Source organism: Gossypium raimondii, chromosome 12 (genome assembly GCF_025698545.1).
Source record: "Gossypium raimondii isolate GPD5lz chromosome 12, ASM2569854v1, whole genome shotgun sequence".
NCBI lineage: Eukaryota > Viridiplantae > Streptophyta > Magnoliopsida > Malvales > Malvaceae > Gossypium > Gossypium raimondii.
In genome coordinates, this window is record NC_068576.1 from 50,580,245 (window position 1) to 50,596,916 (window position 16,672).

General features: G+C 32.1%; 2 pseudogenes; one reads left to right on the forward strand and one right to left on the reverse strand.

The window, feature by feature from the left end:
• The first annotated feature begins 3,866 nt into the window (after window positions 1-3,866).
• LOC105764861 (pectinesterase PPME1-like) lies at window positions 3,867-7,072 on the forward strand (annotated as a pseudogene).
• A 7,947-nt stretch (window positions 7,073-15,019) lies between these two features.
• Window positions 15,020-16,366, reverse strand: LOC105762251 (pectinesterase PPME1-like; annotated as a pseudogene).
• Window positions 16,367-16,672: the final 306 nt, after the last annotated feature.

Genomic DNA, 16,672 nt, shown 5'->3' on the forward strand with positions numbered 1-16,672 from the left:
CAGCTATAGCGACCTAAAAATTTTGGGCACGGGCGCTCGTTGAAGTAATTATTGAAAACTTGAAAACCGAATCTCGATTTTATTTGAAAAAGGAGTCGCCACCGATCTTTTTTCTAGGTTTGATCGGACACCTAATAAAATCGCTTTTTAGAAGAAAAAAAATTGTTTTTAAATTTTTCTAAAAAAGAGGTGACTTTAGGTCTACGTGAAAATCCAGAGAAAATTAGAGTTCGGGAGTCAGTTACGCGCGAGGAAGGTATTAGCACCCTCGCGACGCCCAAAATTGGTATTTTGTTAAACGCGTGTTGTCTTAATTTTCAAAAGTACGAGTTCAATTTAATATTTAATCGTGATCCAATTGAAACATGAGAATTTTTTTGAAACACGAAAACTTTTGAAATACGAGAATTTTAAGAACACGAAAATTTTTTTTTAAAACACGAAATTTTTTGAAAACACGAAAATTTTTGTAACAAGAGAATTTTTTTGAAAACACGAGGATTTTTTTTGAAAACACAAAAATTGGTGAAACACGAGAATTTTTTTGAAAACGCGAGAATTTTTAAAAACACGAAAATTTGCGAAGCACGAGAATTTTTTGAAAACACGAAAATTTTTTAAAACACGAAAAGTTTTTGAAACACGGAAATATTTTGAAAACACGAAAAATTTTGAAAAATTGAATTTTATTTTGAAGACATGAGAATTTTGAAAGACGAAATCTTTTTTATTTTTATTTTGTTAAAACACGAATATTTTTGAAACCACGGAAAGATTTTTTTTTACACAAACTTTTCGATTTTTTTATTAAGCACGTATCGTATTTAATACGAACCGATGATATTCACTCAATATAGTAATGAAATCAACGAATCAGTATCAAATCGATTCTTTGTCTTATTTTTTTGAAAACACAAATATTCTTTGAAACGCGAGAAAAATTATTTTGAAGAAACGAAAATTTTGAAACATGGAAATTTTTTTGAAAACACGAATTTTTTGAATATTTTCGATTTTTAAAAGGGCGTATCGAGTTTAACGCAAACCGGTGATATTCACCCAACATAGCGATGAAATCAACGATTTTATGTTAAATCGATTCGTTGCCTTATTTATTAAAATTAAATTAAATTAAATTAAATTAACATAAATACAAAAATATAAAAATGCATAAAAATACTAATAATATTAAAAACGGAATGTCATCAAAAAAACATGAATTAAATTAAAAGTGGGTAAAAACGAAATTACCAAAAAGGTCCAAAATACGAGCTTGATTTTTTCTTTTTTCTTTTTTTTCTTTTTTCTTCCTTCTTTTTTTTTGGATTTGAATGAGTGGGTTTGCTCGCTTCTTTGTTGGGCTGGGGTCAGCGATTGTTGGGCCAAATCTGGCGGCTTCTTCTTTGTGATGGGCTCTTGGCACGCTAAGTGTTGGGCTATTATTTGCAAAATTTATTGGGCCTATTGGGCAGCTACTTTTGGGCCTTTTTTTCCTTTTTTTGTTGGGCCTAGCTGGGTTGGCCTGTTGGGGGTTGCTGCTGGGTGGTCGGGTCGGGTCATCGGTCGGGTCGTGTCGTGTCGGGTCGACCCGACTATTAATTTTTCATTTTTCATTTTTTTTCATTTTTTCATTTTTTCATTTTTCATTTTTTTTCTTTCTTTCTTTCTTTCTTTCTTTCTTCTTCTTCTTCTTCTTCTTCTTCTTCCCTCTTCACCCTAGCTTACACCGCCGCCTCTTTCACACCGCCGCTGCCATCTCTGCCGCTTAGCCGCCGTCGGACCCTCTCCTCTTCTCCTCTTTCTTTTCCTTCTCTCCTTTTCTTTCTTTTTTTTTCGAAAACTTTCTTCTTCTTTTTTTTCGTGGGTGTCTGATTTTAGAGGTAAAACACCCCTTTTATAATTGATTTTTGCTTCATTTTGCAGGTGGTAGGTGGCTAGGGGAGAGGGAGGCCATGCCCTAGGGTGGTGGCCGGAAATCACGGGGGGTAGGTGTGCAAGTTGCTGCCAGAAGGACCAAAATGTAGACGCAGCAAAAGTTTTGGGGCTAAAACATAATTTTGAGAAAGTTTAGGGGTTAAAATGTAATTTTGAGAAATTTTAAGGGTCAAAAGATAATTTTAAGAAAGTTTAGGGGTCAAAATGTAATTTTGAGAAAGTTTAGTGGTCAAAATGTAATTTTGAGAAAGTTTAGGGGTCAAAATGTAATTTTTTGATTTTTTGTATTTTTTGATTTTTTTTAAAACACGAAATCGAGCCGGACAAAATTCAGTGATTACAATTATCAGATGCAGAAGCTGAACCATTCTTAGTTCTTGACTACATTGAAGGTACCAAATGGTTGCTTCCTCCTCCGGCGGTACCTAAATAATTCATTCATTCCCAACTTATTCATGCCAGCAACATATCCTCATAGTATTGCTAATTCAAGCAGACTCTCGTCTACCTCTTTGCTGGGTGGAACTAACTAGCCATCCATTTTATTTTATTTTCCCATCCCATGGCTTGTATTTTAACAAATAACCAAATGTCAATAAGAAGCAGAATTTAGTCTTATTTTTATTAATAGTAAGGATGTTGATATTTTCCATTTTGTAAAAAATTTCCATCATATATCCAAGTTCACTGATTCAATAAGTCAAGGTGATTTCACAAACTTTTGTATTTTTGCGAATAAATGGATAATTAATGTATATTTGTGTAACAGTTCGTTTTAAGTGGTGTTAGAAATAGTGGATTTGGGATCACAATTTTGACCAATTAGTCAGTACTTTAATTATTTATTTAGTATACACAAGGTTAATACCCGCCTTAATGACTTCCTAGGGTTTAAGTTCTTCCTTTCCCAAATAATTAATCCGTTGAGTAACCCTATAAAACAGTTAACAAATAATACCTCCACTCGCTAATCCCCCATAGAGGGATTACTTTTTCATGGTTTTGATAAACAATATGCAATTGATGTAAAGATAGAACATGATAAATGAATTCAGGTGTAGAGTTTAAGAAAACGCTTGATTTGTATGAAAGATGAATATGAATCCACAACGTTTGATTGTCTTTACAAATTAGACCTCTCGAGATAAAGCAAGAACAACTTAAAAATAAATCTAAAAACCTAAAAGAATGAATATCTAAACTGGAATTAAAAGAAAAAATATATATACTAAGGAATTGATGTCCATAACATGTGAAAAATGATCCTATTTATAGATTTCAGGTGGCGTTCGTCCTTAACCCTAGGTTAGTTGATATTCCTGAGCCTTATCTTTTACTATGCAGACCAGAATGCCCCCTGGCTCATGTTAGTTTCTATCCAGAGTTGATGTCGAGACACATCAAGACATGTGTCACAACAAAGGAGTCTATACACTCCTCTTGGGATATCTTTAGGGGTATGTCGCGACACCCTTAAGTTGTGTCGCAACATCGAAGGCAGTTTCATGATTTCTTTATTCTACTCCTTAAATTGCTACATTAATCATTCCGTGTTGCGACGTTAAATATTTTCATTTCTTACATTAAATTCACCCGGTTTAGGTTTTGCACTTAGGATTATTATTCAATGATTATTGGTGTCTCTAGTCTGAAGTTCGTGTATTTGGCAACAATTATATTCAATTTGTTCTCATTAATGGCGATCAACCGCGAAATGCTCGGTCTGAACTGAAGCCATGTTTGCACAAAGAACTATGCAAATGAGTGGCAATGCGAGGAATCCTCCAAGGCTCATTTTTTTATATTTTTTGTCACCCGTTTCTCTTATAAATTGGAGTCACTTAGAATTAAAAGACAACCTCAATAATCAATAAACGAAGAAAATAAACATATTACTCTTTTTATTAAAAGGAAAAAATAAGAAGAAGGAAATGGATGGAAAAAGAATCGAGGGCAATGAAGTTTATGCTTTAGAAATGTGTTTAAGTATTCTCCTATTTGCTCCGATTGTTGTGTCACAACTAATACCGGTAGATAAATCCAAAGTAGAAGCTTGGTTTAACGGCATTATCAAGCCAGTTAAGGAAAGAGGTAAAACCTTATACCCTGAATTGGTTAAGGCAGAGACAGAACCTAGAATCATAATGGTGATGCAAGATGGGGATGGAGAATTCGATAACATAACCAAAGCCATCGAGAGTGTTCCATTAGGCAACGCCAAACGCGTGATTATATCCATCGGACCTGGATCTTACAAAGAGAAAATTAGAATTGAAAGAAATAAGCCTTTCATTACATTGTTAGGAGATCCTAAAAAACATGCTAAATTTGACATTTGATAGAACCGCCAAGCAGTATGGAACCATAGATAGTGCCACTCTTACTACTGAGAGTAGTTACTGTAATAGGCCAATTTAGCCCAGGCTCACAAAAAAAAAAAACCCAAAATAATAAAATAAAGTCCAAGTGCAGTAAAAAATTATATCATTTGGCCCGATCGGAATGTCCCATTTCTTGAAAAGGTTGAAGGTCCATCTACAAGCTTGACGCATATGGAAACATAAGCTTCAAGGATATGCAATCTTAGATATGATATGCAATCTTAGAAGATATGATTTTGTAATATTAGAGATTTAATTTGTGGATACCCTTTAATCTTAGCCGTTGATGTAATTGATCTGTACCGTTGGATTTGGGGAGGCTCAACTATAAATAGAGGCCTCTCCCTTCATTGTAAAATACTGGAGTTTGGAGCAATAATAATTCTTAAGAGCATTCACTCAAATTTCTCCCTCTCTTGCGTTCTTATTTTCTGTGGGTTGCTCTTATTTTGTTCTTCGTTCATCTTCGTTTCTTTTTAAGTTGCTTTCATTTGAGTTGGATTTTGGTGGAGGAATTTCGATGAATCTTCATATTGTGAGAGTTGGGCTGACTTAAGCATTTATTTTAACCTTTTTTATTTATCCTTTTAATTGTTTAATCATTAATTATTCTTTTACTTTTATTCATTTATTTATCCATCAACTTTCTTATTTACATATTGTTTATTCATTTAACCATTCTTATCATTCTTTTATTTTCTTCCATTAATTATATACTTTATTTGTTTTTAATATTATGTCACACATGTTGTTTATTTTTAAAACTCGTGTTATAAATCATCCATTTTAAATTGTTTGATTATTTGCTTTAAATTTTTTTCCATATATTATCAATTGCAATTTTTTATACTATCTATTTTATATACCATTTATTTTAAGATGTTTTGTGTATAACTTGTTCTAAATTCCTTATTACACAATTTTTATTTTTAAACTCATTTATATATTATTACTTTATATATTACCTATTTTCATTTTTTATATATTATTTATTCCAAACTTATACATATATTACCTATTTTTTATATATAATTTTTTATTGAATTGTATATTATTGATTTCAAATTTCTTTTTCCTTATTATTCATTTTCAAATTCATTATTTTTAAATTTGTTTACATTTTATTTTGTCGTATATTTTTTTTATACTCTTTGTTTTGAATTCATTGGTCTTTGATTATTGATGTTATTATTTAAATAATTGCCATTATGTGTTTTATAAATTGTTTATTTGTATTTTAATATTGTCATTTTTTTCTCAAAGTTAGTACGCATCGTTTTAATATTGCGTTAATTTTCCCCAATTTTAAAAAAGAAAACTTTTAAAAATAAGGCAATATTCGGTACTTTGGAGCTTTGAGAAAATCGTGCCCTGACTTACTGGGTTTTGATTTTTTTGATCCAAATAACCGAATATCCTTTTTAAACTTTAATGCATGAGACAAGCTTAGTTTCGAGGGTTAAAATGTCGTATTCTAACTTATTGGATGTGACATCTTATTACTTCGGGACAATGAGGTCTTAATATAAAATTCAATTTATTCAGGTTTTTAAAGAGGATCGTATTTTAAAATCTTTTCAAATTTTTGACATTAGGACGTTAATTAATCAATTAGGTACCAAATTTTGGGTGTTATAAGAGTGCTAATTCTTCCTCGTGTGTAACCGACTCCCAATCCCGTTTTCTCAAATTTTGTAGACCAAAATTATTATTTTAATAAATCAAAATGTTTTATTAAAATGATTAATCTCAAGGTGACCCGATCACACCTCGGAAAAAGATTGTTGGCGACTCCATTTTCGTTTTAAAAGTCGACCACGTTTTTCAAAATAAAAATGGTTTTGACAGTTACTTTGTGGGTGCCAATCTCAATATAGTGGTAAGTTAATGTAGAGTTTAGACATCCATGATCTGTCCTTTATTGAATTGATTATTAAATGGTTTTTTTATGGTGGCATGTTATGCATATACAACAATGCTCCTAGGCCAGATGGGAAAATGGTAGGAGCATAAGCAGTTACTTTGAGAGTCTCCGGCGATAGGTCAGCTTTTTCTAACTGTAAGATCATTGGCTTCCCGGACACTTTGTGTAATGATAGTGGCAACCATTTCTTTAAGGATTGCCATATTCGTGGCACTGTTGATTTTATTTTTGGAAGCGGGACATCTTTATATCTGGTATTAATATGCTTAAAACGTGAAATATAATGTATTATACCCCCATATATATATTTGACAAGTAAAGTGGGATGCAGAACTCGAAAATATTCGTGGAAGGAGATCTAGAACGAGATCCAAAAATGGCAGTAATTACAGCACAAGCGAGAGAAAGTTCATCAAAAGACACGGGTTATTCATTCGTGCATGGCAGAATTATAGGAACAGCGAAGGACATATTTTTGGGAAGGGCTTGGAAGAGCAGTCCGAGGGTTGTTTATTCTTATACTGAAATGGATGAAATCGTCCATCCCGGTGGATGGTCTAGTAATCACCAACCTGGACGAGCCGAGTAAGATAATACTCAACCTTACAACATTACATGCCTACAAGTAAACTAATATTTCCCAACTTATTGATAAATTTATTAAGATATATAATGTGAGAATGGTTTGACACGCAGAACTGTGTACTACAAAGAATACAAATGCACGGGGAAAGGCGCAACTCCCGCTACACGAAAGAAATTCGTCAAACAACTATCGGGTGCGGAAGTTGAACCATTCTTGATTCTTGACTATGTTGAAGGTACCAAATAGTAGCTTCATCCTCCAATAGTACCTAAATAATTCATTCATTCCCAACTTATTCACGCGGGCAACATATCCTCATAGTATTGGTAATTTAAGCAGACCCTCGTCTACCTCTTTGCCGGAAGGAAATAACTAACTTTCTATTTATTTCATTTTATTTTCCCTTCCCATTGCTTGTATGTAACACCCCTATACCTGGTTTGACAAAAGGAAGCTGATATAGGAATATTACATTTGGTGCCAAAGTGATTTTGGCTAATCACTAATAAATTTGAACATTATAAAAAATAAAGTTTTCATTAAATTATTCAATATTATCATTCTCAATGTTCAGGTACATTTCTGGATATCCTACTATGCCTGGAAATGTTTAAAATATGACTTTTGCGCAAAACATGGGCAAAGTATCGATACCTTTGGCCTAAGTATCGATACTTTTCCTTCATTATAGATACCAACATAAAAATCGATACCAAAAGTGCATTCTGTTTTGGAATTTTTCAAAATCAAGCTCTAGGTATCGATACCTTACCCTTAGGTATCGATACCTTAAGTGAATTTTTGGACAAAACAGTTGGAAAAAATTTTTAAAAACCCCCTGCGTTGTTTTCAAGCCATTTCAAAGTTTAAAACCAATTCAAAACAATCCCAAATCAACCTTATTTAACATATATTAAATTAATTATGCATGTATGCATTTAGATTTTAATAATTCAATGCAAATATCACCAAAGTTCTTCTTTAGACTCTAAAATAAGTAAATTTTCATAACTTATATTTTAGTTATTACTACTTGGAACAAAAATCATTAAATCCCTTAATTCCCAATATCTCATTTCTTTGTTTATTTATCATATTACATCCCAATTTCTTATTATCATATTCATTTGTAATCTTTTACTTATTTCACAATTTAGTCCTTAAGTCCTCAAATCGACCTATAAAATTACTATTATTTTTAATACATGTATCATGTTTTTCATTTAGTATAAATTTTCATAATTCCATCACTATTTCTTTCACAATTTATTTTTACATATTTAACTTATTAGTATTGTCTTTCTTATACTCCCTCAAATACATTCAATTTACTTATGTCTTCACTTTACTGATTCAAAATTTCAAACATTAATCGGAGATAAACCTTTACCTTGTAACAAAAATTGTTTACCTTTTTAGTAGAGGCCCAATAGACTAAACAGAACACTTAGGATATACAGAACTGATACAGAGGTGCTCTAGTAGGTACCTAAATGCAAATCACTAAGCACTAAAGTGCAAAACAGTAGGCACTAAGCACTGAAGTGCAAAACAGTAGGCACTGAAGTGTAGAATGATAAGCACCGAAGTGCGAAACGGTATGCGCTAAAGCATAAGACGATAAGCGCGTTAAAATTTCCTTAATGGCATGCCATCTATATCCCAATAGTTTTAATCTCGTCTACTTGGGAAAATGATATCATGCACACATATCACTTTTACACTTTCACATAATGCTTTTACATGCTTTACAATTTAGTCCTTGTAACAATAATCCATATACTTATATCTTCACTATCTTTAATACATGTAATATATCTCTAAACTCAATATTCATCTATAATTCACTAATAATCCTTATCATGCATTTACATATCACTTTTATATATTCGCAATTTAGTCATTAGCACAATATTTCATGTAGCAATATATTTTACTTTTAATAACACATATAACATAATTTAGTACTTATTAATATTCCAAAATTCACCACAACATCAATTTTTCTCATTTTAAGTGTTATGCGCTTCACTTTTCTATTTCTAATATGAATTTTCCCAAATTTACGATTTAACCTTTAATTTCCAAAACTTAGGAAATAATTGTAGTTTGGATTACAAAATTCATATATTCTTGTATTTTTCACTATGTGATTTATTATCAATATTTTCTTGTAAACTCTTATAACTTTCCAATTTAATCACCTTTTATCATAAAAGTTCTCTATTCATTATTAAATAAATTTTCTTTCATATCTAACTTAATTCACATAATTAATTCCACCATCTCATTTTCCACATCAAATTTCTATGTATTTCACTTGTATTATTTCCACCACATGTATTTCTCAAGTCTTTTAATTTAGTCCTTATTTCCATAAAATTTCACATTTTCCCATAATTTCACTTCTCTAACACTTTGTATATTTTTTGCTATCACATAACCCAACTATTATACTTTTATTATAATTTCCTACTTCACATGATAAATTATTTCACACTATTTTTTTTACTTAATTACCACTTAGTTTACAAAGATCACATTTTAATCCTTAAATAACAAGAAAATTCACGGGTACTTACCTCTTTTCTATCAAAATCTCTTGTTTTGCTCTTCTCCTACCACTTGATTCACTTACTCAACTTCTGTCTCCATCAACATGTCAAAAGCACAATATTTCCTCATGAGAAATCTTTATTTTAACACCATTTTTATGCTTTTCTATCACTACTAAACTTAAAAATAATATAAAACCTTAACATCCATGCCTTATTCTCTTGAAACCAAACTTTAACTTGACTTTCTCTCTAACTTGATATTCTAGCTCTCCATAGTCTCCTTATTATTTTTCTCTCTTGGTGGCCATAAAAATTCTGAGTGAAAATGGTGAATTTTTGGTGAAATGACCAAATTGTAAAGAAAAGAAAATTTCTTTCTTTCTTCTTCTTCTCATGTTGGAAGCATGGAAAGATGAAGACTTCCTTATATACTAAGTAAAAATTAATAAAATATAAATAAATGTCAAATCAAAATATTAATAAACTAATATTTATCTATTTAATTAATCTAAAATATCACCATCATCATTACTCTTCAAAATTATCTTTCTTGCTAAATGACCAAACCCTTATGATCCTTCAAAATTCCTCCATTAAATCATCACTCATTTTAGTAAAATTACGATTTAATCCCTCATACTTTTTCCACTTATTCAACTTGGTCCTAATTCATCCATTTTCCTTAGTTTTTAGATCCTTCCACCCTTAAAATATTTGTCTTATTGGTCCTTCAACTTTTCCATATTTACACTTTAACCCCTCAAATTTTAAGTATTTACTCTTGGGCAACAAAATTTTTCTCACTTTTGCAATTTAGTCCTTTCTTGAATTAATACATCATAATATACTTCCTAAGCAGATTTTGTTGACATAACTCAAATTTTCCCTTTTTTGTCACTTTATTTCCTTATTTTACTGTATTAAGGATAATAACTCACTTTTGCACTGTAGTGACTTTCAAGGTGTTACAATCGCATTTTAACAAATAGTCAAATATCAATAAGAAGTAGAATTTAGTATTGTTTTTATTAATAGTAATGATGTTGAGATTCGTCATTTTCTAAAAATCCATCATATCAAGTTAAAATTAGGTAATAATATCCATCATATATCCAAGTTCACTGATTCAATAAGTCAAGCTGATTTCACAAACTTTCATATTTTATCAAATAAATGGATAATGAGTGTATATTTGTGTAAGAGCCCATTTTTAGTGGTGTCAGAAATAGTGGATTCGAGACACGATTCCAACCAGTTAATATTTTAATTATTTATTTAGTATTTATAAGGTTATTTTAGAGTCATGTCAAATTTTGGTTAGAAATTTTAACATTTAGATAATTAATTAAATAAAAGGACTAAATCATAAAAATTTATTCGCTATTGATTAAATGTGCTAAATATGGATAATGACATGACCAAATGGTTTTAAATGGAAATTATGCCAAGGATGTTTAGTTGGAAAGTTTTATACATGCATTTTAGTTTATATTATATGTTTATTTTAAGGGTAATATAGTAATTAAGTAATTAATAACATAAACAAATAAGTAAAAGTTATCATCTTCCTCCTTTCTTTTGTCTTGACACCGAAAACACCATAGCCAAACTTAAGAAGCTTTCGACCAAGTTAAATTGTGTGCATGTAAGTATTTTGTAACTCATTTTTCATGATTTTTACGTTTTTGATATCATTGTAGCTTAATCTAACTAACCTAGGGACTAGTTCGTAAAGCTGATAAATGTTTTGAGTTACGCCACTAATGAACTTTGATGTTTGATGATAGATTTATAAGCTTGAAAGTTAAATATGAATATTTCGTAAAGTGATTTTGGTTAGTTTTAAAGTTTAAGGACTAAGTTGTTAAAATAACAAAGTTTTATTAAATATTTGTAAAAATCTGTTAAATATGGGCTATATGTGAATTAGAAAAGATTCAGCTGCTCTTGTTTGGGTTAATTTGTAATTTTATTAAAAGTTTTGGGTCTAGGGACTAAATTGAATAAAAGGTAAAAGTTTTGGGTAAAAGTGCTAAATGGCGATTGATGGTCAAATATGTGGATTAAAGTATTTTATGGTATTTAGATAGGTTAATTGAATAAATTATTATATTTAGATCAAGAAATAAATTAGTCGGTTGATATTCGTGGGAAAAGAAAAGTCATCGAGTAGTCGTCGTTGAGTGTTGATAGCTATCGTATTTTGGTAAGTTCGTATTGCATTCATTAATTTTTTAAATGTCTTAATTAATTATGTGTTTGGTTATATGAATTTGAATGATGCTATGATCTATTGAATGGTAATAAAATGAAACGATAATGGATTGAAGTGTAAAGTTTAAACATGTGATGATCTCAGAAAAAACAAGATACACTCGTGTGAACTTAGAGAATAGCCATCAGTATGGTGTCCATCACTGGTACATAGTACTGTAAACTATAATCACTAGTACAAAGTACTTGAAACGCCCTAATGATATGTCATTTGAACTTAGTGAACCATTCTTGGTCTTGACTATGTTGAAGCTACCAAATGGTTGCTTCCTCCTCCTATAGTACCTAATTCATTCATTCATTCCCAACTTATTCACGCGGATAGCATATCCTCACAGTATTGGTAATTCAAGCAAACCCTCATCTACATCTTCGCCAGATTGAAATAACTAGCCTTTTATTTATTTTATTTTATTTTCCCTTAGGATTTGTACTTAGGATTATTATTCAATGATCATGGGTGTCCCAAGTCCAAATGTCATGTATTTGGTAAAAATTTTATTCAATGTATGCTCATTAATGGCGATCAACTACAAAATGCTCGGTTTGAATTATAGCAAAGCTTGCACCAAGAATTATGCAAATGAGTGGCAATGCGAGGAATCCTCCCAGGCTTATTTTTCAATATGTTTTCGTCGCCAATTTATCTTATAGATTGGAGTCACTTAGAATGTAAACACAATATCAATAATCAATAATAATAATAAATAAAATAAACATATTACTCTTTTATTAAAAGGAAAAAAGAATAAGAAGGAAATGGATGGAAAAATAATTGAGGACAGTGAAGTCTTTCTTTTCTGAACAACTAATCCTCTAAGAGAACCCTACAAAATAGTTAACTAATCATACCTCCACTCGTTAATCCCCCATAAGAGGATTAGTTCCTCATGGATCTCATAACAAATATAAGCTTGATAGAAAGAGTAGACATAAATAATAATTCAAGAGTATAAAGTTTAAAAGGAGCCAGATTTGTATTAAAATTGAATGCAACATCCTCACAGAGTTTGATTATGTTTCACAAATATGATTTCTCCCACAAAATCAAATAACAAGAACTAAAATAAACCTAAAGCCTAAGAAAAGAGAAAAACTAAAGACTAAATTTAAGAAGAAAATTATAAAATACGAAAGTTGTCCACAACATGTGTTAATTGAGTCTATTTATAGACTTTAAGTGGTCGTATTCCTTAACCGTAGGTCAGCTGCAATCCTCGTGCCTAATGTTTGATTGTGCGGGCCAAAACGACCCTGGCTCTTAATTATTTCTCGTACAAAGATGATGTCGCGACGTACCAGGTCTTGTGTCACGACATCAAGGACAATATGCTCTATCTTCAGTGTGTCTTCAGGGGTGTGTCGTGACATCCTCAGGCTGTGTCGGGACACTGAAGGCAGTCTTGAAACCCGTCTATTTTGTTCCCGATGTTTTGACATCTAGCTCTCCATGTTGCAACATAGCAACCAGTATCAAGTTAGTGATCTGCCGTAATTTTGTGTAGCAGATTAAACTAAATTCCACACTTTAGGAGCTTGAAAGCAAGCATTTTTGTTAGGTTTTAATTATGTTTTCGTAAGTTTCTTTAAAGTTAATAAAATGTTCAAATTGAGTCTTTTATTGACCTTAAAGGCTGAATAAGGCCTAAAGGTGAGCTAATGAACTTTATAAGTGTGCAGGAGACCATTAGAAGGCGTACTAAACCGATATTGGTTACTCTGTCGCAACACAGAAGGATCAATGTCGCAACATAGGAAGCAAAATGGAGAAATCATGTGACTAGATTCGATGTTGCGACACAGCCTAAGGGTGTCACAACATACCCCTGACGATATCCCAAGAATTGTATATTGACTCCTATGTCGCGACACAGGTCCTAATGAGTTGTGACATCGGCTGTCGACGAAAATTAACACGAGTCAGGGGGCATTTTAGTTTAGTTTAAAATTAACACGAAAATTAACACGAGTCAAGGGGCAGGGTTAAGGACGACAACCACCTGAAATCTATAAATAGGCTCATTTATTACATGTTATGGACACCAATTGCTTAGTTTAGAATTATGCTTTTAATTTCAGTTTAGTTTTCCTTTCTTCTTAGGTTTTTAAATTTATTTTCAAATTGTTCTTTGTTTATCTCGATAAGATCTTATTTGTAGAGACAATCAAACTTATGGATTCATTTCATTCTTAATACAAATCAGGCGTTTTCTTAAACTCTATACTTCGATTCATTCATCATGTTTAATCTTTCTATCGATTCTATATTCTTCATGAAAACCATGAGGAACTAATCCCTCTATGGAGGATTAGCGAGTGAAAGTATGACCAATTAATTGTTTTGTAGGTTACACAACGGCTCAACTGTTTGGGAAAAGAAAGGCCTAAAACCCTAAGATCTCTTGGGTACGATCCTCGAAGTACTCACCTACTCCGTTGTAACTATATTACAACTGGACCCGTATTCTTGCGAATACCACCTCATCGATATATCTTTTACTGCAGTATTCACACTCTAGACGTTAGTATATCCAGAGGCAGCCAATTAGCACGCCTTCTAATGGTCACTTACACAGTCGCAAAGTATATTAGGTCACTCTTAGGCCTCATTCGACCTATAAGGTCAATAAAAGACTCAATTTACACATTTTATTATATTTAACTAAAATTGCAAAAATGTAATTAAAACTTAACCAAAATGCTTGTGTTCAAACTCCTAAAGTGTGTAAACTAGCTTAATATACTACACTGAATTACGACAAAACAAAGGTACAATTCACCGACATATTTCTTTTGAAACTCGGACTGAAAGAGCATCCAAATAATCTGATCCACTGGCACATGTCGAATGATTGTTAACCACCACTGGTATTCCTCTTCTTTAATAAGAGATACTAAGCATGTAACACACTCGTGCAATTAACATTTCAACTGTTGCAGGACTATTATTAGCATTCTATTTAAAGTAAATAGAAATTTAGGTTTGAATTAATTTTATAAATAATAATTTTAGATAGTCCATTCCACATTATTTTTATAAATAATAGAATCAAATATCAAAATATACACTCATTATCCACTTATTTGCTAAAATATAAAAGTTTGTAAAATCAAGTTGGATATGATTGGTTAGTTTAAAAAAAATGACAAGTATCCACATTCTTGCTACTAATAGAAATAATATTGAATTTTGCTTCTTATTGACATTTGGCTATTTGTTAAAAATACAAACCATAGGAAGGAAAAATAAAATAAAAAAAGGCTGTTATTTCCACCCGCTGAAAAGGTAGACGAGGGTCTGCTTGAATTACTACTACTGTGAAGATATGCTGCCTACATGATTAAGTTTCCAATGAATGAATTAATTAGGTACGATTGGAGGAGGAAGCAACCATTTGGTAGCTTCAACATAATCAAGAACCAGAAATGGTTGAGCTTCCGCATCTGGTAGTTGTTTGACGAATGGCTCTCATGTCTTGGGATTTGCTCCTTGCCCCGTGCATTTGTATTCTCCGTAGTAAATAGTTCTGCGTGTCAGACCATTCTCACCTTATATATCTTAATAACTTTATCAAAAAGTTGGGAAAGATTAGTTTACTCGTAGGCATGTAATGTTGTAAGGTTGAGTATTATCTTACTTGGCTCGTTCAGGTTGGAGATTATGAGACCATCCAACAGGATTGACGACGTTTCCCATTTCAGTATATGCATTCTTCGTTGTTCCAAAAATGCTACCATGCACGAACGAATAACCCGTGTCCTCCGATGAACTCTCTCTCACTTGTGCTGTAATTACTGTAAGTCCCAGATCTCCTTCCACGAATATTTTTGTGTTCTGCATCCCGCTTTTCTGGTCAAATATATATATGAGGTATAATACATCATATTTCACGTGTTAAGAATATTAATACCAGATACAAAGATTTCCCGCTTCTGAAAATGAAATCAATAGTGCCACGAATATGGCAATCCTTAAAGAAATGGTTGCCCCTGTCATCACACAAAGTGTCCTGGAAGCCGAAGATCTTGCAGTTATAGAAAGTCGACCTGTCGCCAGAGACTCTCAAAGCAACCACTTGTGCTCCTACCATTTTCCCGTCTGGCCTAGGAGCAGTGTTCTATATGTATAACATGCCATCATAAAAACAAAAACCCTTTTATAATCAATTCAATAAAGGATGGATCATGGATGTCTAAACTCTTCATTAACTTACCAATAGATTGAGATTAGCACCCACAAAGTAACTACACTCCGTAATAAGAGTGGCACTATCTATAGTTCCATACTGCTTGGCAGTGCTGTCAAATGTCAAATTTGGCATATTTTGGGGATCTCTTAACAATGTAATGAAAGGCTTATTTCTTTCAATTCTGATTTTCTCTTTGTAAGATCTAGGTCTGATGGATATAATCACACGTTTGGTGTTCCCTGATGGAACGCTCTTTATGGCTTTGGTTATGGTATCGAATTCTCCACCCCCACCCTACATCACCTTTATGATCCTAGGTTTCGTCTCAGCCTCAACCAATTCAGGGTTTAAGGTGTTACCTCTTTCTTTACGGACTTGATAATTCCATTAAACCAAGAATTTACTTGGGATTTATCTGCCGGTATTAGTTGTGACACAATAATCGGAGCAAAGAGGAGAATACTTACACACATTGTTGCGACATAAACTTCACTGCCCTTGATTATTTTTCCCGCCATTTCTTTTTTCTTCTTTTTTTTTTCCTTTTTTAAGAAAAAAGAGTAATATGTTTATTTCTTCGTTTATTGAATATTGATGTTGTATTTGCCTTCTAAGTGACTCCAATTAATACGATAAATTGGTGACAAAAAATTCTAGAAAATGAGCTTTGGAGGATTCCTCGCGTTGCCACTCATTTGCGTAGTTCTTAGTGCAAGCTTTGTTGCAGTTCAAACCTAGCATTTCACAGTTAATCACCATTAATGAGCATACATTGAACAAAATTGTTGCCAAATACACGACATTCAGACTTGGGACACCCATGA